Below are 22,609 nucleotides of genomic sequence, written 5' to 3'. Positions count from 1 at the left end.
GTAAACCAGATACAAAATCCATCGTGACTCTATCCCACTTCCACTCAGGTATCATAATAGGCTGAAGTAATCCTGAGGGTACCTGATGTTCAGCTTTTGCTTGTTGATAGACTAAACATCTTGCAACAAAGTTAGAAATGGCTCGTTTCATACCATGCCACCAGTAAAGCTGTTTTAGATCATTATACATCTTGGTACTATCTGGGTGAATAGATAACTGACTGCTCTAAGCTTCATTTAGAATCATTTAAATCAACTCTGAATTTCTCGGGATACATATCTTGTTTCTAAACCTCAGACAACCCTCAGCATCTGTTCTGAATTCTGATTCAGCCTCTGCATCACACTGAGCTCGCTTTACTAACAATTCATTATCAACCTTCTGGCATCACAAATTTTTTGAATAAATAATGGTCTTGCTTTTAATTCAACTATTATCGAACCATCATCAGACATAGCCGAATGCGTACTCATTGCACGTAAAGAAAATAGTGATTTTTAGCTTAGAGCATCAGTAAAAACATTAGCCTTTCCCGAGTGATAGTCAATCACAAGCTTGTAGTCTTTTAGCAATTCTAGCCATCGGCGTTGTCTCAAATTCAGATCTTTCTGAGTCATCAAGTATTTCAGGCTTTTGTGATTCGAATAAACATGACATTTCTCACCGAACAAATAGTGACACTAAATTTTTAATGCAAACACGATAGCTGCCTATTCCAAATCGTGTGTCGGTTAGTTTTTTTCATGCGGCTTCAACTGTCTCGAGGCATAAGCTATAACTTTTTCTTCCCGCGCCAAAACACAGCCCAAACCATTTAAAGATGCATCACTATAGATAATAAATTCTTTACCTGATTCTGGTTGAACTACTACTGGGGCTTCGGTTAAAAGGGCTTTCAACTGATCAAAGCTTTTCTGACACTTTTCTGACTACTCAAACTTAATATCTTTCTGTAATAGCTTCGTCATTAGGGCTGCAATCATAGAGAAGCCTTTCACGAACCGTCTATAATAACCAGTAAGTCCCAGAAAACTTCAGACTTCAGAAACATTCTTAGGAGGTTTCCAATCAATTATAGCTGAAATTTTGCTTGGATCCACCAGAATACCCGATGTTGATACAACATGGCCCAGAAAACTAACTTCGCTTAACCAGAACTCACATTTACTAAACTTCGCATACAACTGCTTATCTCGTAAAGTCTGTAACACAAGTCTCAAATGTTCGACATGTTCAGTTTCATCACGAGAGTAGATCAAAATTTCGTCTATAAATACAACCACAAACCGGTCCAGGTACGGTCTGAAGATCCGATTCATCAAATCCATAAAAACAAAAGATGCAGTAATAAGTCCAAAAGGCATAACCAAAAACTCATTGTGTCTATACCTCGTTCGAAAAGCAGTCTAAGGTACATCAGAGTCTTTAACACGCAACTGGTAGTAGCCTGATCTCAAGTCTATCTTCGAAAATACTGTAGCCCATTTTAGTTGGTCAAACAGATCGTCAATCCGTGGCAATGGATACTTATTCTTTATAGTCACCTTATTGAGCTGTCTATAATCAATGCACATTCTCATAGTTCCATCTTTCTTTTTCACAAACAGTAATAGTGCACCCCAAGGAGAGAAACTCGGTCGCGTGAAACCTCTATCTGTCAACTCTTGCAACTGAGCTGTCAATTCTTTTAATTCTGTAGGTGTCATTCTGTACGGAGTTATGGATATCGAAGTGTCCCAGGCATTAACTCAATACTAAACTCTACCTCCCGAATAGGTGGCAAACCTGGTAATTCTTCAGGAAATACATCTGGATACTCACAACTGGTACTGATTCAATGTTTCTTTCAGCCACTTTACTGTCAAGCACGTAGGCAAAATAAGATTCACACCTTTTTCTCACATATTTTTGAGCTAGCATCGAAGAGATCACTACTGGTAACCCATTCAGATCATTTGATTCAATCCGGATAATCTCATCATTCTGGCACCGTAAATCAATAGTCTTTCTTTTGCAGTTTACAACAGTATCATGCAGGGTCAACCAGTCCATACCCAAAATCATGTCAAACTCATTAAATGGCAATAGCATTAATTTAGTCAGAAAACACGAATCTCAAACTATCAATGGGCAATTCTTACACACTTTTTCAATCATAACACACCGGCCCAAAGGGTTTCAAACTCTAATCACAAACTCAATAGACTCAACAGGCAAAGTCTTGTTGAATACTAATGTCTCACACACATAAGAATGAGTAGAACCAGGATCAATCAATGCAATTACATTAGTATCATAAAGAGTGAATGTACCAATAATGACATCTGAGGATGAAGCCTCCTCTCGTGCACGAATAGCATAGGCTCTGGCAGGTGCACGAGCCTTAGGTCTGACTGTGTATCTTTAATTCCTCTCTGACTGCCACTCGCATTACCCGCATTTCTAAGTCGTCTGCCCCGAGCCACAATATTACCCGATCTCGTGTCCTGTACTGGATTTTCTTCAGCTAACCCTAGGCAATCTCGAATATAATGATCTATCGATCCACATTTAAAACAGGCCCAATCATGCAATCTGCAATTGCCAAGATGTCATTTACCATAGTGTTTACACTCGGGTTGATTTGATCTGACATTCCCTACACTAGCTACTAAGGTAGCTCTCGAGCTCATTCGTGGTCTATTCTGATCCCGTCTGGAGTAACTCGAAGTGGCTTTAGAACTACTGAAATCATCTCGGAACTTCTTTGGTGTTGACTAAACTACTTATTGAACGATCTCTTACGCGAGTCTCTAGCTTCAAAATTAGCTTTTCTCTTCTCTTTCCCGACCTCTTCAGCTTTGCAGGCTCGCTCAACAAGTACCATAAACTCTTTTATCTCAAGTATGCCAACTAATAGTTTAATATATTCATTCAGCCCATCTTCAAATCTTTTACACATTATAGCTTCGGTCAAAACACACTCTCGGGCATACCAACTGAGTCTCACAAATTTTCGCTCATACTCTGTCACGGTCATCCGACCCTGTTTCAGCTCCAGAAATTCTTTTCACTTTGATCAATAAATCTCTGGCTGATATACTTCTTACGGAACTCGGTCTGGAAGAATTCCCAAGTCATTCGCTCTCTCGGAACTACCGATACTAGGGTATTCCACTAGTGATATGTTGTTTCTTGAAGCAATGATATGGCACATTTCAAACATTCATCTGGGGTACAAGACAGCTCATCAAACACACAGATAGTATTATCAAGCCAGAACTCAGCCCGCTCCATATCATCATCATTAGTAGCTTTAAACTCTTCAGCCCCATGTTTTCTGATTTTATCAACGGTGGCTTATATAATCTCAACGGATCACTTACTTAAGGTACAGCAGGCATCGAAGATGGATTAGTTAGGGTGGAGGTTGTTGTGCAGCCGGGTTAGTTTGGATATACTGAGTAAACCAGCCATTCATAATTTGGCAAAAGGCTTGTCTAGCCTCTCCTTCCTGGTTACTTGAAATCGGCCAAGAATCAACTGGTGCTGTCCCTTGCGCGGGAGCAGGCGCTACACTCTCGATATCATCAGCTACAGCTCTATTGGGATCCATTTACTATATGAAAACACATTTTCAAATGTTAGACGTCATCACACTATCGCAGTATATATTATGGCAAGTATAGCTAGACTCACACACGCTACATTAGTCCTAGAACCGACTAAACTGTAGCTTTGATACCAATAAAATGTAGCACCCCTAACTCGTATCCGTCACCAAATTAGGGTCATAAGGTATTACCAATCATAACACAGCTCGATACAATTACTCAATACAAAACATGCGTAAAATTATGTCAACTTCTATGACAAACATAAATATAACTCGATTAATATCTGTCACCTTAACCGTTAAATTTTTTCATCACACACATAATAATTTATAACCTATTTTGTTTAGTCATTTATTCAAACTATCTAACTTCATCATAGAAAAATTATCTATATCTTATTATTCCGAAAGCCAAATCTACATTCATTAGTCATAATATTTATGGGATTTAAACTTCCGTCAAACACACCTCATGTAATCAAATATTAGTAAACCTCTATACCAAAAGTAAATTTCTTGTCTTACAATACATATATACTTAAACATATCTGCACATATCAATATGTCATGTCACATTTAGGGAAAATTATGTAATCACATTTATAAACATCCCGAATATACTTATTACTACATGGTCAAATATGATATTATATTATACCAAAATCATACGAATCTTATCATCTCAACCACAACCTTATTTGCATACAAGCAAGAAATCAAAACATTAAATCAAAACCCTAAGCCTATGGTGTATTCATTTTACATGCGCAACTCATGCTCAATAAAACATGAATTAACCACTTTTCATAATTCATGAACATAAATGCTTAAATACAAAAAATCAGCATCCATCATTGTTTTTATCAATTAACTAATTTCAATACACCTACTGTAACGCCCTCACGCCCGAAACCATCCCTAGAGTCGAGTTTGAGGTGTTACTAAACTTAATTCATTGATTAAACAGCTCAAACAATTTATTTTAAAAATTTTCAAACAAGCTGACTAACTGCGTCACAGTCGCTTAAAAATTCATATCTCGAGTTCCAAAACTCGAAATTAAGATCCGTAAATTTTTCCTGAAACTAGACTCATATATATCTACTAATGTTTTTCTAGAATTTTTGGTCGGGCCAATTATTATAGTTTATTAGTTAAAGTCTCCCCTATTTCAGGGTTTGACTAGTCTAACCCCTGTGTATTATGAATCAGATATCTCCCTGTACAGAGTTTCAATGATTATTCCGTTTGTTTCTCTTAAAACTAGACTAAACAAGGAATTTGTACATATAAAGCATGACTTCTAATTATTTTTTTACAATTTTTGGTGAATTTTTAAATTCAGAACAGGGGATTTAGAGACCACTCTGACCCTGTTCCACCAAAACTTAAATATCCCATACAATATAACTCATATACCTGTTTCGTTCCATCCATATGAAGATAGACTTATTAAGCTTCGATTTCATAACTTGTTTATCATTTAATTCCATTTCACTATTTTTAGTGATTTTTCAAATTCACATCACTGCTGCTGTCTGATTTTTTTTGTGGGCAATTTTATCTTTTCAAGGATTTTCATGGTTTAATTAAGACATAAAGCATACATGTTATCATATATAAACTTGATTAGCCATTCCAATAGCTAATCATTTAAATACCCTTTTCTTACCAAACCATAACCATATCATAAGATCATTTATACAAAGTGAGTATATTTCTATACATGCCACATTCAAAATATACAAGCCATTTTACCAATTTAGGTCTTCGGATAGTGTGAACGAGCCTTCGACCTATCCCGATTCTCAAGCCGGCTTGTCAAAACTACAATGAATGAAAATGAGGGAGTAAGCAAAAATGCTTAGTAAGTTCACATGCAAATAATAAGTAACATGATTATGCAACCCAACATAAACATCATTAAAACACTCATAACATAAGACTACTTACTATCTTACCACAATTTTGTCTCACCAAGTTCTCAACCAAGGATTAAACTCATACTTGTCCATTTTCACTTCTTCAACACATTTATCATCGAATCACTTTCGTTTTAAATATTCTCCATTTTCTCTTAGGATTCCCCCGTTGAACACATCGGAATATAATTTCGGATACGCGGATAGTGTGCACGTAAGTGCTATACTCATAGCTAAACAAGCTCAATAGCTTTTGAAATCTATGTAGTCAAGCTACCATGTAACCCGCCCATAAACGAACTCAGACTCAACTCAACGAGCTCGGGCGTTCGCATCCATAAGTGAACTCGGACTCAACTCAACGAGCTCGGATGCTTAGTTACATCTCACAAACTCGGACTCAACTCAACGAGTTTGGAACTCAACCATCCTAGTGACATGTCACTTGTACCCTAATCTATTCCTAAGGTTCAAATGGGATTCTTCTCAATTTTACATTTTGATCACCTTCTTCGAAATGTAAAAATCGATACTTACTAACATCTCATACTTATCAAATTATTCACATAATTTGCATATTACCAAATAATAATTCACAAAGGACAATATTTCATGATAATAAATATCATATCATAAAAATATCATTAAATCACTTAAAATAAAAAATATCTTATCTTATTTACACATGAACTTACCTCGATACAAAATATTAGCAATCGAGCCTATTCCTCGTAAACTTTGTTTTTCCCTTGATCACGACTTGAATCTTGTTTCTCTTGATCTGTAATACCAAATTAATTTTTTAATACATATATTCATCAAAATAGCCCCTAGTACGAACTTTGGAAAAATTACCATTTTGCCCCTAAACTTTCACATATTTGCACTTTTGAGCCCCAAAGGCTCGTAAATTAAACCTCATCCTATTTTCTTCTATTTTATGACATGCTGATCATTTTCCCTTTATGGCAACATCAAATTCACACTCTAACATGTACTTATGAATATTAGGTAGTTTTACCGATTAAGCCCTTTTACTCGTTTTCACTTAAAACCGAGTAGCACAAGTTGTCTAACATAATTTAAAACCTCATATTCTATCATAAAACACCAAAATACACAAATTTCACCTATAGGTATTTTTCCAAATATGAACCCTATGTTGACTTATTGCTAGCGTAAGCTAAATCGAGCTACCGGGATTTCAAAAACATAAAAATCATTAAAAATGGGGCTTGAAATCACTTACTATGAAGCTTCGAAATTGAAGAAACCCTAGCTATGGACAGATGTAAGGTTCGGCCAAGGCTTGATGAAGATGAACACATTTTGGCCTTAATTTCCCTTTTAATTAATTTTAATTACAAAATGACTAAAATACCCTTAATACCTTTCTTTAAAAATTTTCATGTACAAGCCCATTTTTGTCCAAAATTTTAGAAATTGGTCAAATTTCTATTTAAGACCTCCTCATTAATATTCCAAAGCTATTTCATACTAAAAACTTCTAGAATACAAGTTTTGTAAATTATTCGATTTAGTCCCTAATCTCAACTTAAGCACTTTATGCATAGAATTTCGTCACGAAATTTTCACACAAACATGCAATCATATCGTAAACCTCAAAATAATTATAAAATAATTATTTCTATCTCAGATTTGTGGTCATGAAACCACTATTCTGATTAGGCCCTAATTTGGGATATTACACCTACTCACACTCAACTTATATATACAAAGGAATGATTATACCAATATATTCTCTTGCTCTTTCGAACCTAATTATATAATCAAGAATACCGAGTTACAAGTAACACGTATTTAGATTACATTTTCAATATAAACTCATTACATGACCAAACATATATTTATAAGCCAAACGATGCATTCATTCCACATTCGAATTCAACTACTAACTGCAAGGTACAAACACATAACAGAGATTATAATCACCCATGACATGTCACATAATAAATAAAATAAAATAAAAGAAGTTAAGACTGTAACGCCCCAATTTTCGGGAATTCTGTGAATGTTGGCAAATTTTAAAATTTCTGTGTTCTGTCTGTTTGGCGTAGGTTTAATTATGTTAGTGGGCCTCTAGAAGACCCAAGCTTAAGTTAAAACTCGGTAATTTTAGTTAATTCTAGTTCCATAAGAAAAAGGGGTTCTGGTTAATTAGGCTTTTAAGTATTAATTGGGTAAAATAAAACACAAAGAAGCAGGTAGCAGAGTGGCATGTGACGCCACTGGGAAGGCTATACAAGTGGCGTGTGGATGCTAGGGAGAACTGAGGTTCAAGTCACAATGACAGCATATTAAGGGAATTATTTTTATGATTAGAAAGGTGAAGTTTTGGAACTCAAGTAAAAGACTGTCAGGAGGAGTTTGAGTTGCTCAGGAGATTGAGTAAGGAGGGGATAAGGGAGAGGATTTAGGAGCTGATTAGGGAGACCAGTGTTGGCCGAGTGGCGAACTCTTGAGGAGCAAGAGTTGGCCGGCCAAGGGTTTTCTTTAGGGGGAAAGTTTCGGCTAGGTCAAATGCCAAGTATAAGTTCGGCATTAGGGGTAAGTTATGCCTTTTTTCTGACCATCCTTCCTCCTCTTCTCTTCTTTTCTTTTTTTTCTCTCCATATACTTTCTCCTCTTCTTTTCTCCATAGCCTAATCCTTCTACCACTCTACTCTACACTACCTTCTTACTATTATTTTTAAGCCTTACAGCCGAATATCACAAAAGTTGAAATCCCAAAAGTTCATATTGTCTGTGCCGAATTCTCCTAGCAAAAACCTACTGATTTTTCTTCACCTTTTTGATCAATTCTTTCTTTTTCTGAACCCTAAAACCTCTGTCGATAAAGCCACGACAAAACCCTCATCTTTTCTTCACTTTTACAAAAAGCCGAAAACGCATAGCCATAGGGACATAGCCGAATTTTAAGATCACTAAAGGCTCGAATTTTGTTATCATTTGAGGAGTAGATCTGCATCAGAATCGAATAGGAGTTAATTGGAATCATTGACTGAAGGAACCGGCGGTAAGTTTTTCAACTTAATCTTTATTTTAGGTTTTAGAAAAAGCCGAAACCCCTAAAGGTTAGGGAGGCTGTCGATTTGGCCTTGTAGCTCTAAGGGTTGTTATAACTATTTTATTTTGATAATAGTGGGATCTAAAGGCTGCTAACCGAAGGCTTGGACAAGTGGAACGACTGGATCTAGACATAATCGCTAATTTCGGCAAAGGTAGTATCGCTAGTGCCTAAGGTGCTTTTGGCCGAATCTGGTAAGGGGTTAATACGTAGTTCATTTTTTATAGCTAGATTAACGTGTTAGTAATCCAATTGTAGGCAGTTCGTGTGTGGATCTCATCAGCATATCGTCGCAAATAGGTGTGTAACTAACACCCTCTTATAGACTAGATCGGCAAAAGCCGAGAAGCTGAAATGTCGAAAAGCCGGTATTTTGAGAACTTGCGAGTGTGCGAATGCTCGTGAGATGAATAGCTGATGTATATGGTAAATTAAAGTGATAAGACTATAGAGTGCACGATTTTTTGCATTTCGATGTTTTGGGCTGAAAGGGCCAAAAACGGGATAATGAGCCAGCGGGCCCAATTCGGTAAGAAAACACGGTAAGTGTTTTTGGTCGTACGTAAATGGCTATGCTATGTATGAAAACCTTAAGAATAGTTAAATTACTTGAATACCCCTAGGTATGGAAAATTACTGTTATACCCCTAGGTGCAAAATTACCATTATACCCCTAAGGTTACTTGTGACTGAAAAGCATGATGATCTGATTCTGTTTGATGTATGCCATGATTGTATATCTATTGCATGGGGACATGGGTTATATTATGGAGGAAGCGTCCTGGTGGCTATGCCACAATTATCTGATCTGGTGGCTCTGCCACATATATCTGTTCTGGTGGCTCTGCCCCAATTATCTGTATCTGGTGACTCTGTCACATTATTTGTTCTGGCAGCCATGCTGCATATTTCTGTGGCGTGTAGTGGTTGGGTGGGTCGAGTAGTCTCCCCACATGGTGAAAGGTTGGTATGGGGGTGCATATGGTTGGATATGGGTTGGGTCTTGCATAAACATGTAGTATATGTTCTGATCTGTTATAGGCCTATGGGCTTTATTCTGAATTCTGTTCTGGGCTAAGGCCAACTTGTTCTGTTTTCTGTGGTTTGAGCCGATATAGGCTATGGTTGGGTTAATTTACACACTGAGTTTCCCCAAACTCACCCTTTTATTTTCATCCACACAGGTAATCCCCAACCATAGTGGGCTTGGAGCTGTGAGCGATTCGGAGTGGCCACACGTTCTGCAAGTTTGATTTTCTCCTGGTGAACTGGACATCCTTTTATTTACGTTTAGGGTTTTGGGTTTTTTTTTAATGTAATAAGGCCGCTTAATTAATTTTTTCTGATGGTTTTAATATGTTTTATTAAGATAGGTATTACTTATATTTAACTGTTGAAATTGGATAGCTTTAGGGTGCTTTTTCAAAAACAGTAATTGATTTCAAAATAACACGACAACAAGCAAAGCTTCCGCAATGAAAATATTTTCCAAAATTAATCACTTTTCCTAAAAAGAACTTAATCAAATTGGTTTCCTAAAAATATACATGACGTTGAGGTGTGGCAATGACGGTGTGCATGTCTAGGATTGGATCCGAAGGGAGGTTGGTAGTTAAGCAGTCCGATGGACTCACCTCCTCTTTTTCCGGTTTCCTACCTGGTGCACAGCTTCCATTCACTTTAACTTATAATGAAATTATTTTTTAAAACACTACGTAAGTTTTTCTAGATCAAGAATATAAAATGTTTTGAACGCTTCGATGTGGCACATCAGATCCAGCCATAACGTCTAAGCCAGTTTTGGGGTGTTACAAAGACATAGTCCAACAAAACCAAAACTAAACATGGAAATTTAAGCCATTTTCGCATGGCCTTTATACATTCACTTTCCAAAATAAGCCAACACTAAGCTAGCCTATACATGCCATAGTCTTGATAGTATATTTATAAAGGTACCCAAAATAGCTGATAGTGTGATGAACTTTGCTGACAATTCCCGAGCTCGTAGCTTGACTCCAAAATCTATAAGATAGAAACACACATATACAAAGAGTAAGCCTTTTTTAGCTTAGTAAGTTATAAGCAAAAGAGTAACCTAATAACATCATCAACTTTATTAACTAAACTAAATTTTTTTATCATAATACATATAGATCCAAGTATATAAATTTCATATCAAACATTTAAATATTCATACATAAAATTCACTTTGACCAAATGCTCACATAGCCAAGTTAACTTATTATCATTAAACTTCCAAAGCTAAATGACCATTATTAACCTAATTCACATACATATAAATGCACAAGCTTACATGTTACAAAATAATTTCATACACATATATTAGACTTGTAACCGAATACATATAATCATACATTCTATTAATTTAACCACATTTCATTACCATTCACATCGCTGAATATACTTATCTAACTCACATATAATCTTTAATTTCATTCCACATAGTTTGTAGTAAGTATCAAATTACTCACTTACCATATTTTAAGTAAACAACAAACCAATTCGTACCTAGCCATCTGACTTGTTTTACATGTTCAAACACAACTTATCTTTTCTCGATGAACCATTTGAAATTGGATAGGACACTCGAATAATCGTACAAATCGTACAATGTCAACGTCCCATACGTGGTCTTACATGTAGTCACATATCGATGTCGCTATCCCAGACAGGGTCTTACTCGTAAACACATATCAAAATCGCATATCGAAGCCATGGTCTTACTCGCACACATATAATGAAATCCTATGTCATGACATATGTATCCTAACTATTCCTAAGGTTCATATGGGGATTTCGGACGTCGTAACTCGGTCAAAACGAATTCGGAAATGTAGTAATCAAGCTTTTTCATATTCGGCCACAACAAATATAAATTCTAACATTTCATAACAGCATATAAATTTAACATTTAACTACCATTAAACACGTCTATTTACTTATAAACTTACCTCAGACGATATAAAACGGAACAGGGCAGCTAGTCGACGATTTTCGTTTTCCCCCGATCCAAATCCGTTTTCTTTGGTTCTTGATCTAATCATATTCAAATTAAGCTCATTCAAACATATTTTCATTAAATTTAGTCCAAATACACATAAATGGGCAAATTACCATTTTACCCCTAACATTTACACTTTTTACAATTTAGTCCCTATTGCACAAAACACAAAATATGCAAAATCTCAAGATACCATTGTTTGGCTGAATGTTCCTAGTGTTTATACAAGTCCATATATTTCATTTATTTCACATTTTAGTCCCTTAAATTATTATTTTTGCAATTTAGTCCTAATTACTCAAAATCATCAAAAACTCCAATACAAAATATGTTAATCTAAAACATATTTTTCATATTTCATCATCAAACCAAAAAAATCACAAGTTCTCAACAATGGCACAACTCAAAATGTTCATCAAAATAAAAAATTCAAGCATGGGTTTTGTAGTACTCGAAGCAACGATCTCAAAAACGTAGAAATTATCAAAAACCGAGCTAAACTCATACCTTGATTCAACTTTAAAATTGGCCGAAACCTAGCTCTTGTTCTTTCTTTTTTCTTTTGTTTAATTTCAGCAAGGTGATGAAGTATGAAAAGCTTATTTTAATTATCATATAATATAGCATATATACTAACATATTATTATTTCATATTTTACCTTTTTAACCTTTTATAATTAATAACTAAGACATATTTAGCAGGGGCCCAATCGGCCAACATATGTTCCAATAGTTTATTCACAACATAAATACTCCAACTTAAAAAGCCACTAACAATTCAGCCCTTATGCTTTAAACTATCAAGTTTTCAATTTACGCGATTAAGTTCTTTTATACCTAAACGACAAAATTAAATCACAAAAATTTCACAGATATAAATTCACACAAAATAAACGCAGAAAATAATTTTTAAATATTTTTCTGACTAGGATTCATGGTCCCGAAACCACCGTTTCGATTACGGTCTAAATCGGGCTGTTACAATCCTAGTCCCGTTTTTAATGCTATTTACATTTTTTAGATCCTCGTAGCTCGGTTTACCTATTTCTACTAATATTTTGACCTAGGGTTTATATTTCAAAAATTACCCATGGATGACATGCATGTATTTTAATGTTTTATAGATGAATATGAATGTCTGGAGTGTGATAAACAACTTTTACTAAGTGATTTTTGATGAAATTGCATAAAAGGACTAGTTAGTAAAAGTTGTAAAATGTGTATAAGTGTGTGATTTAGTGCAAATTGGAGACTTCCATAGTTATGAAAACAATTTAGCTAGGCCTAAAATACAAGGAAATTGAATAAAAAATTTCCAAGCCTAGGGGAAAAATCATAATTTTGTGAAACTTTAGGGTAAAATCGTAAATTTTACCATAGGATGTTTTTGGGATAATTTTAATAATGTGAGCCACTAATAAGTCAAATATGTGATTATAGATCAAGAAAGACGTGGAATCGACCTTGATCAGGGAAAGGAAAAGATATCGGCCTAAATTGCAAATTTACTATATTTTGCACCGAGGTAAATTTGTATGTAAATAATATATCGATTCTTTTTATCTTATTATATTTCGTTATTATATGTGTAACACCCCGTACCCGAGACCGTTGCCGGAGTCGAACACGAGGTGCTAACCGACTTAATTCATTTACTTTTACAGTCCATTTTAAAAATTTCCAGGCAGTTGGCTAACTGTGTCACTGTCACCTTAAAAATCATATCTTGAGTTATAAAACTCGAAAATCAGTTTTGTAATTTTTCCCTGAAACTAGACTCATATGTACATCTACACATGTTTTTCTAGAATTTTTGGTTGGGCCAATTAGTACATTTTATTAGTTAAATTCTCCCCTGTTACAGGGTGCGACTATGCTGACCTTCATGCATTACATTTGGATATCTCCCTGTACAGGGCTTCAATACTGATGCCGTTTGTTTCTATAGAAACTAGACTCAAAAAGGAATCTATTCATATATGGCATGACTTCTAATTATCTCTGGTTAATTTATAATGAATTTCCAAAGTCGGAACAGGGAATCCAGAAACCGTTCTGGCCCTGTCTCACAAAAACCTGACTATCTCATAACATACTATTCATATGATCATTTCATTACTTTACTATGAAAATAGATTCATCAAGGTTCGTTTACATAATTTATTCACTATTTAATTCCATTCCTAATATTTTTAGTGATTTTCCAAATCTACATCACTGCTGCTGTCAGCATCTGCCTTTAAGGTAGACTTTACCTATTTCATAGTTTCCATGATTCAACTAGCCCTTTTAGCATAAATAGCACAAATTATGATAGTGATTAACCATTCCCATGGCCAATCCTTGTTAAGCATATCCACACCTCTCAATAACCATATCCATACCAAATGATCATAACATTATGCTCAAACATATATAAGCCATTTTCACATGGCTATCCAAAATTATACAAATCCAAAGGGTCCATGACCCACAACAAAAAGGGTAGTCCTATACATGTCATTTCAAAGTTCAACCAAAAGTATACCAAAAGGAGCTTTGATAGTGTGGGCGACTTCGACTTCAAAATCCCGAGTCCGATAGCTGAAGAACCAAAATCTATAAAACAGAGAATCAAAGAAACGGAGTAAGCATTAAATGCTTAGTAAGTTTTGAGCAAAGAATTTAGACACAACCAAAGTATAGCATTCATGTAGCTAAACAGATAATTTCATATGCACAAATTTTCAATATCATACTTACTTCACATTACCAACCCTTATATTCATACACAAAGATCAACTTAGCCAAAGGCCGGTAGCTCATTTATCAACTGAGCGAATACTTATTTGTAAGGGCTCAACTAATTCAAAGCACATACGAAACATACCTCAATGTTGGGATGTTACAAGCGTATTAACTGAAATTTTTACAGCAAGATCGTTCATTCCCGAATCACGTACCTTCGGAATTTAACCGGATATAGCTACTCGTTCAAATGCCTTCGGGACATAGCCCGGTTATAGTAACTCGCACAAATGCCTTCGGGACTTAACCCGGATTTAGTAACTTGCACCAATGCATTCGGGCTTAGCCCGGAATTAGTAACTCGCACAAATGCCTTCGGATCTTAGTCCGGATATGGTCACTTAGCACAAAGCCTTCGCACTTAGCCCGGACATCATTCGAATAACCATGCACATTTAACAATAAATCATGACACATTCGTATTTCATTTTCATTAGCAAAACTCAAACACAAGACACTTATCACTCTTGCAATTTCGGCTCAATAGCCACACACAAAGAGCATGATTTTGATTTGCTTAAAACATGATCTAATCAAATCATAATTTAAGCTCTATTACTCAAGAACTTACCTCGGATGTTGTCGAACGATTTCGATGGCTATTCGACCACTTTTTCCTTCCCTTTATCGGATTTAGTTCCCCTTTGCTCTTGAGCTTAATTTAACAAATAAATTGATTTAATCATTTGAGCATCGAAAAGAGGAACTCAAGGTACTTAGCCCATATATAATTCATTAGACATCAAAGTCACATATGTACGGAATCATGAATCAAACTCAACACATTAGTTAGTATTCTCCTTAGCCGAATTTTCTAAGTCAAGATAAATCCTTCAATATGCTTACCTATGGCCGAACAAACACATCAACCTATGTACTCATTCATGTGGCCAAATATTGATGTTTATGTTGAGGCCAATTATATACTTAATACCACACACAAATGGCATACATTTTACTAACTAATGCATTACATATTATAACTCAATACGCATCCATCATTTACTCCATAACCGAAACACCATCATATGAAAATATATACCTTGAGATATTATATATGTCATGCCAATACACCATGTGCAAACATATATATATGTGTAAGAGCCGAATCACAAGGTTGATTATAACCAAACATAAACATAAATCCAAAACACAAATCTTACCTACCATGCAATAAGCATAAATCATACTTATGGATATACCATGGCCGAATACATCACAACACCTTACCATTTCAATTTTGATCATGGTTAAACAAAGAACTTAATGTCTCACTCAAAAATGCTAAAAAGAAAATCCAAGAGTTAATCAATCCACCATCACATGTATCATTAACAAGCTTCACATTTAGCATGCAATGACATTAACACAAAATCCACCTTGGCCGAATATCATCCCCATGACATAGCAAAGATTTGAACCATGGCTAATTAGAACTCAAGCTAGCAACTAAAAACATGCATGAATCTCTTGGCACAACCTCAAACATACCTTAATCTAGATACAAGTATGGCCAAACCTCCTCCTAATCCTCTTCCAAACCAAACATGAAGCAAGAACTCTTTCCTTCTTCCTTAGAATTTTCGGCCAAAAGAAATGAAAAAGGATGAACAAATTTTTCTTTTCTTTTCTTCAACTCACGACAATGGGGGGGGAGAACACTCACACACATTCTTTCTTTTTCTCCATTTCTTTATTACCCATACTCCTTATTTTATTTTTCCAAAACATACCTCACTAACATAACATGTTTGTGACATGTTTCCACTCATAGCATGGCCGGCCACTACTAATTAGGGGGGAAATTTGACATGCAAGTCCTCCCTTTTTATTACATACACTATTAGATCCTTATAGATTAGCCTATCACATTTCAAAAGTGTCACACAAGTCCTACTAACTGAATTCACATGCAATCGACTAAATCGAAGCTTGAAATTTTCACACATTCATAATTACATATTCTAGACAATAAATATCACATTCAAACATTTCGGTGACTCGGTTTAGCGGTCCCGAAACCACTTCCCGACTAGGGTCAATTTTGGGCTGTCACAACTCTCCCCCACTTAAGAAATTTTCATCCCCGAAAATCTTACCGGTAAATAAGTTTGGGTATCGTTCTTTCATGGCATTCTCGGTTTCCCAAGTAGCTTCTTCGACTCCGTGTTTGAGCCATAACACCTTTACTAACGAACCCTTTTGTTTCGCAACTCTTTCACTTCACGAGCTAGGATACGAATCGGTTCTTCTTTATAACTCAAGTCAGATTGAATTTCAACTTCTGATGGATTAATCACGTGTGACGGATCGGATCTATAACGTCGAAGCATCGAAACATGAAAGACGTCGTGAATCTTTTCAAGTTCAGGGGGCAAAATCAATCTCTACGCAACTGGACCAACTCGTTCGGAGATTTCGTACAGCCCAATGAATCTCGGGCTCAACTTGCCCTTACGGCCAAATCTGAGTATCTTTTTCCAAGGCGAAACTTTAAGAAACACTTTATCTTCCACCTGATACTCAATGTCTTTTCGTTTCAAGTCCGCGTACGACTTCTGGCGATCTGTGGCTGCCTTCAGACTCTCACGAATTATTTTTACTTTCTGTTCAGCATCTTTAATCAAATCAACTCCGAAAATTTTACTTTCACCGAGCTCGGTCCAAAACAATGGTGTACGACATTTACGACCGTACAAAGCCTCGTAAGGTGCCATCTTAATACTTGATTGAAAACTGTTGTTGTAAGCGAATTCAATCAAAGGTAAATACCGTTCCCATGAACCACTGAACTCGAGGATGCAACATCTCAACATATCCTCAAGTATCTGAATTATCCGCTCGGATTGACCATCGGTTTAGGGGTGAAAAGCGGTGCTAAAGTGCAGCTTGGTACCCAAAGCTTCTTGCAATTTCTTCCAAAATCGCGAGGTGAATCTCGGGTCTCTATCTGACACAATAGAAATCGGTACCCCGTGTAATCTCACAATCTGAGAAATATACAATTCAGCTAGTTTATCCAATGAAAAATCCGTACGTACGGGGATAAAGTGAGCCGACTTAGTCAGTCTATCCACAACAACCCAAATCGCATCTTTCTTACTTGCCGATACTGGCAACCCAGATACGAAATCCATCGTGACTCGATCCCATTTCCATTCAGGTACCATGATTGGCTGGAGTAAACCCGTAAGCACTTGATGTTCCGCCTTTACTTGCTGACTTATTAAACACTTCGAAACAAAATCGGAAATGTCTCGTTTCATACAATGCCACCAAAACTGGCGTCTCAGATCGTTGTACATTTTCGTACTCCCCGGGTGAATTGACATTCGGCTACAATGGGCTTCGTTCAGAATCATCGAAATGAGTTTTGAATTTCTTGGAACACACAACCGACTTCTGAACCTCAAACAATCGTCATCATCAATTTGAAATTCGGATTCCATATTCGGAACACATTCAGCCTGTTTTGCAACCAATTCATCGTCGACTTTCTGAGCTTCACGAATTTGATGAATCAACAATGGTTTGGCCTTTAATTCAGCTACTAACACATTGTCGGGTAGAACAGACAAGTGTACATTCATCGCTCGTAAAGCAAACAGTGATTTTCGGCTTAAGGCGTCCGCAACCACATTAGCCTTTCCCGGGTGGTAATCAATGACAAGCTCATAATCTTTCAACAACTCAAGCCAACGTCTTTGTCGCAGATTTAAGTCTCTTTGAGTCATCAAATATTTGAGACTTTTGTGATCCGAAAATACATGGCACGTTTCCCCAAACAAGTAATGCCGCCATATTTTCAGGGCGAACACTATGGCCACCAATTCAAGATCATGGGTCGGATAGTTTCTTTCGTGTGGCTTCAATTGTCTCGACGCATAGGCCACAACTCGACCTTCTTGCATCAATACACAACCCAACCCGAGTAGGGATGCGTCACTATAAATGACAAACTCTTTGCCGGATCCGGTTGTACTAGCACTGGAGCTTCGGTTAAACAGGTCTTTAGTCGATCGAAACTCTTCTGACAGTTCTCTGTCCACTCAAACTCAACATCTTTTTGGAGTAGTTTCGTCAACGGTGCAGCTATCATCGAGAAACCTTTTACAAATCGTCGGTAATAACCGGCGAGCCCCAGGAAGCTCCGAACTTCGGTAATATTTCTTGGAGGCTTCCAGTTAAGTATTTGAGTCATCAAATATTTGAGACATTTGTGATCCAAAATACATGGCACTTCTCACCAAATAAGTAACGTCGCCATATTTTCAAGGCGAATACGATGGCAGCTAATTCGAGATCATGGGTCGAATAATTTTTCTCATGTGGCTTTAATTGTCTCGACGCATAGGCCACAACTCGACCTTCTTGCATCAACATGCAACCTAACCCAAGTAGGGAGGCGTCACTATAGATGACAAACTCTTTGCCTGATTCGGGCTGCACTAAAATTGGGGCTTCAGTCAATAAGTTTTCAGTTGATCAAAACTTTTCTGACATTTTTCCGTCCATTCAAACTTAATATCTTTTTGAAGTAGCTTCGTCATGGGTGTGGCTATCATCGAGAAACCTTTTACAAACCGTCGGTAGTAACCGGCGAGTCCCAAAAAGCTCCGAACCTCAGTAATATTTCTCGGAGGCTTCCAGTTAAGTATGGCTGAAATTTTGCTCGGGTCAACTCGAATACCCGATGCGGATACCACATGACCCAAGAAGCTAACCTCTTTTAACCAGAACTCACACTTACTGAACTTAGCATATAACTGCTTATCCCGTAAAATTTGCAGCACTAATCTCAGGTGCTCAGCATGTTCGGTCTCATCTCTTGAATAGACCAAGATGTCATCAATGAACACAACTACGAACCGGTCCAAATACTGTCTGAAGATCCGATTCATCAAATCCATAAATACCGCAGGGGCATTAGTGAGCCCGAACGGCATCACTAAGAACTCGTAGTGACCGTACCTCGTTCTGAAAGCAGTTTTGGGTACGTCCGAATCTCGAATCCGCAACTGATAATAACCCGATCTCAAATCTATCTTTGAAAACACTGAGGCTCCCTTTAGTTGATCAAACAAATCATCAATACGCGGTAACGGATATTTATTCTTTATCGTCACTTTATTCAGCTGACGATAGTCAATGCACAACCTCATGGTTCCGTCCTTCTTTTTCATAAACAATACTGGTGCACCCCAAGGTGAGAAACTTGGTCGAGCGAAACCTCTATCCGTCAATTCTTGCAACTGAGCTTTCAACTCTTTTAACTCGGTTGGTGCCATACGATACGGAGCTATCGAAATCGGCGTAGTCCCAGGTACAAGCTCAATACCAAACTCTATCTCCCGAACAGGTGGCAAACCCGGTAATTCTTCGGGAAAAACATCGCGTATTCACAAACCACCGGCACAGATTCGGGTTTCTTTTCTAATTCTTTGTCATCAAGTACATACACAAGGTATGCTTCGCACCCTTTTCTTACATATTTCTGGTCCAACATTGCTGATATTACAGCTGGCAACCCCTTTAATCCGTAGACTCAACTGGATTATCTCGTTATTTGCGCACCTCAAATCAATAGTCTTGCTTTTGCAATTCACAACCGCATCATGCACGGTCAACCAATCCAAACCAAGAATAACATCAAATTCATCAAACGGCAAAAGCATCAAGTCCGCCGGAAAACAGGAATCTCGAATTACTAGGGGGCATTTCTTACACACTTTGTCGACAAGCACGTAACGACCCAAGGGATTTGACACCCGAATTACGAACTCAGTAGACTCAATAGGTAAAGTCTTACTGGATGCTAAGGTTTCGCATATATAAGAATGAGTAGAACCAGGGTCAATCAAAGCAATCACATTAGTATCAAAGAGAGTAAAAGTACCGGTAATAACATCTGGCGAGGAAGCATGTAACACCCTGAACCCGAGACCGACACCGGAGTCGAACACGAGGTGTTAACAGACTTTAAACCCCTTATAAAAATATTTCTCAGACACTGCCTATCTGCGTACTAGTCGCTTTAAAAATCATATCTTGAGTTTCACAACTCGAAAATCAGTTTCGTGATTTTTCCCTGAAACTAGACTCATATGCCCATCTACATATTTTTTTCTAGAATTTTTGGTCGGGCCAATTAGTACAGTTTATTAGTCAAAGTCTCCCATGTTACAGGGATCGACTACCCTGACCTTTGCGCATTACGACTTGGATATCTCCTTGTACAGGGCTCCAATACTAATTCCGTTTGTTTCTATAGAAACTAGACTCAGAGAGGAATCTATCCATATATGGTATGACTCCTAATTATCTCTGGTTAATTTGTAATAATTTCCAAAGTCGGAACAGGAAATCCAGAAACCGTTCTGGCCCTGTCTCACGAGAACCTGAATATCTCTTAACATACTATCCGTATGATTGTTTCATTACTTTCCTATGAAAGTAGATTCATCAAGGTTTGTTTACATAATTTATTCACTATTTAATTCCCTTCCTACTATTTTTAGTGATTTTCCAAATCTACATCACTGCTGCTGTCAGCATCTGCCTTTAAGGTAGACTTTACCTATTTCATGGTTTCCATGATTCAACTAGCCCTTTTTGCATAAATAGCACAATTTATAAAGTGATTAACCATCCCCATGGCCAATCCTTGTCAAGCATATCCACACCAAATGATTATAATAATATACTCAAACACATATAAGCCATTTTCGCATGGCTATCCAAAATTTATACATGTCCAAGGGTCCACGACCCACAACAAACGGGTAGTCCTATACATGCCATTTCGAAGTTCAACCAAAATTGTACCAAAAGGGGGCTTTGATAGTGTGGGCGACTTTGACCTCAAGATCCCGAGTCCGATAGCTGGAGAACCAAATCTATAAAACAGAGGAGCAATGAAACGGAGTAAGCAATTTATGCTTAGTAAGTTTTGAGCAAGGAATTCCAGCACAACAAAAGTATAGCATTCATATAGCTAAACGGATAATTTCATATGCACAAATTTACGATATCGTACTTGCTTCACATTATCAACCCTTATGTACATACACAAAAGATCAACTCAGCCAAAGGCCGGTAGCTCGTTTATCAACTGAGCGAATACTTATTTGTAAGGGCTCAACTAAATTCAAGCACATACGAAACATACCTCAATGTTGGGGTGTTTCGAGAGTATTAACTGGAATTTTACAGCAAGTTCATTCATTCCCAAATCACGTACCTTCGGAATTTAACCGGATATAGCTCCTCGTTCAAATGCCTTCGGGACATAGCCCGGTTATATTAACTCGCACAAATGCCTTCGGGACTTAACCCGGATTTAATAACTCGCACAAATGCCTTCGGGCTTAGCCCGGAATTAGTATCTCGCACAAATGCCTTCGGGCTTAGCCCGGAATTAGTATCTCGCACAAATGCCTTCGGGCTTAGCCCGGAATTTGTATCTCGCACAAATGCCTTCGGATCTTAGTCCGGATATTGTCACTTAGCACAAGCCTTCGGACTTAGCCCGGACATCATTCAAATAACCATGCACATTTAACAATAAATCATGGCCCATTCGTATTTCATTTTCGTTAGCAAAACACAAACACAAGACATTTATCATTCTTGCAAATTCAGCTCAATAGCCACACAAAGAGCATGATTTTAATTTGCTTAAAACATGATCTAATCACATCATAATTTAAGCTCTTTTACTCAAGAACTTACCTCGGGTGTTGTCGAACGATTCCGATAGCTATTCGACCACTTTTTCCTTCCCTTTATCGGATTTAGTTCCCCTTTGCTCTTGAGCTTAATTAAACAAATAAATTGATTTAATCATTTGAGCATCGAAAAGAGGAACACAAGGCACTTAGCCCATATTTATACATTAGACATTAAAGTCACATATGTACGGAATCATGAATCAAACTCAACATTTTAGCTAATTTTTCCCCCTTGGCCGAATATGCATGTCTATTTTGGGGCCGATTTCAACACTTAATACATTCTACAAGTATGGTCACTTGTATTGACTAAACACCCTTTTGTTTCAAGTTCAAAACTTGGCTAATACACACATATACACACTAGTAAAGCATCCTCTCCCTTTCCATCAATTTAACACATGCATTGCTCATTAACATGCAAAAGTTATATTCGGCCTTAGCACACAACTTGCTAGCCGATT

The sequence above is a fragment of the Gossypium hirsutum genome, chromosome A02 (assembly GCF_007990345.1).
Source record: "Gossypium hirsutum isolate 1008001.06 chromosome A02, Gossypium_hirsutum_v2.1, whole genome shotgun sequence".
Taxonomy (NCBI): Eukaryota; Viridiplantae; Streptophyta; class Magnoliopsida; order Malvales; family Malvaceae; genus Gossypium; species Gossypium hirsutum.
The sequence above is the reverse complement of the archived record's forward strand: the minus strand, read 5'-3'. Positions refer to the sequence as shown.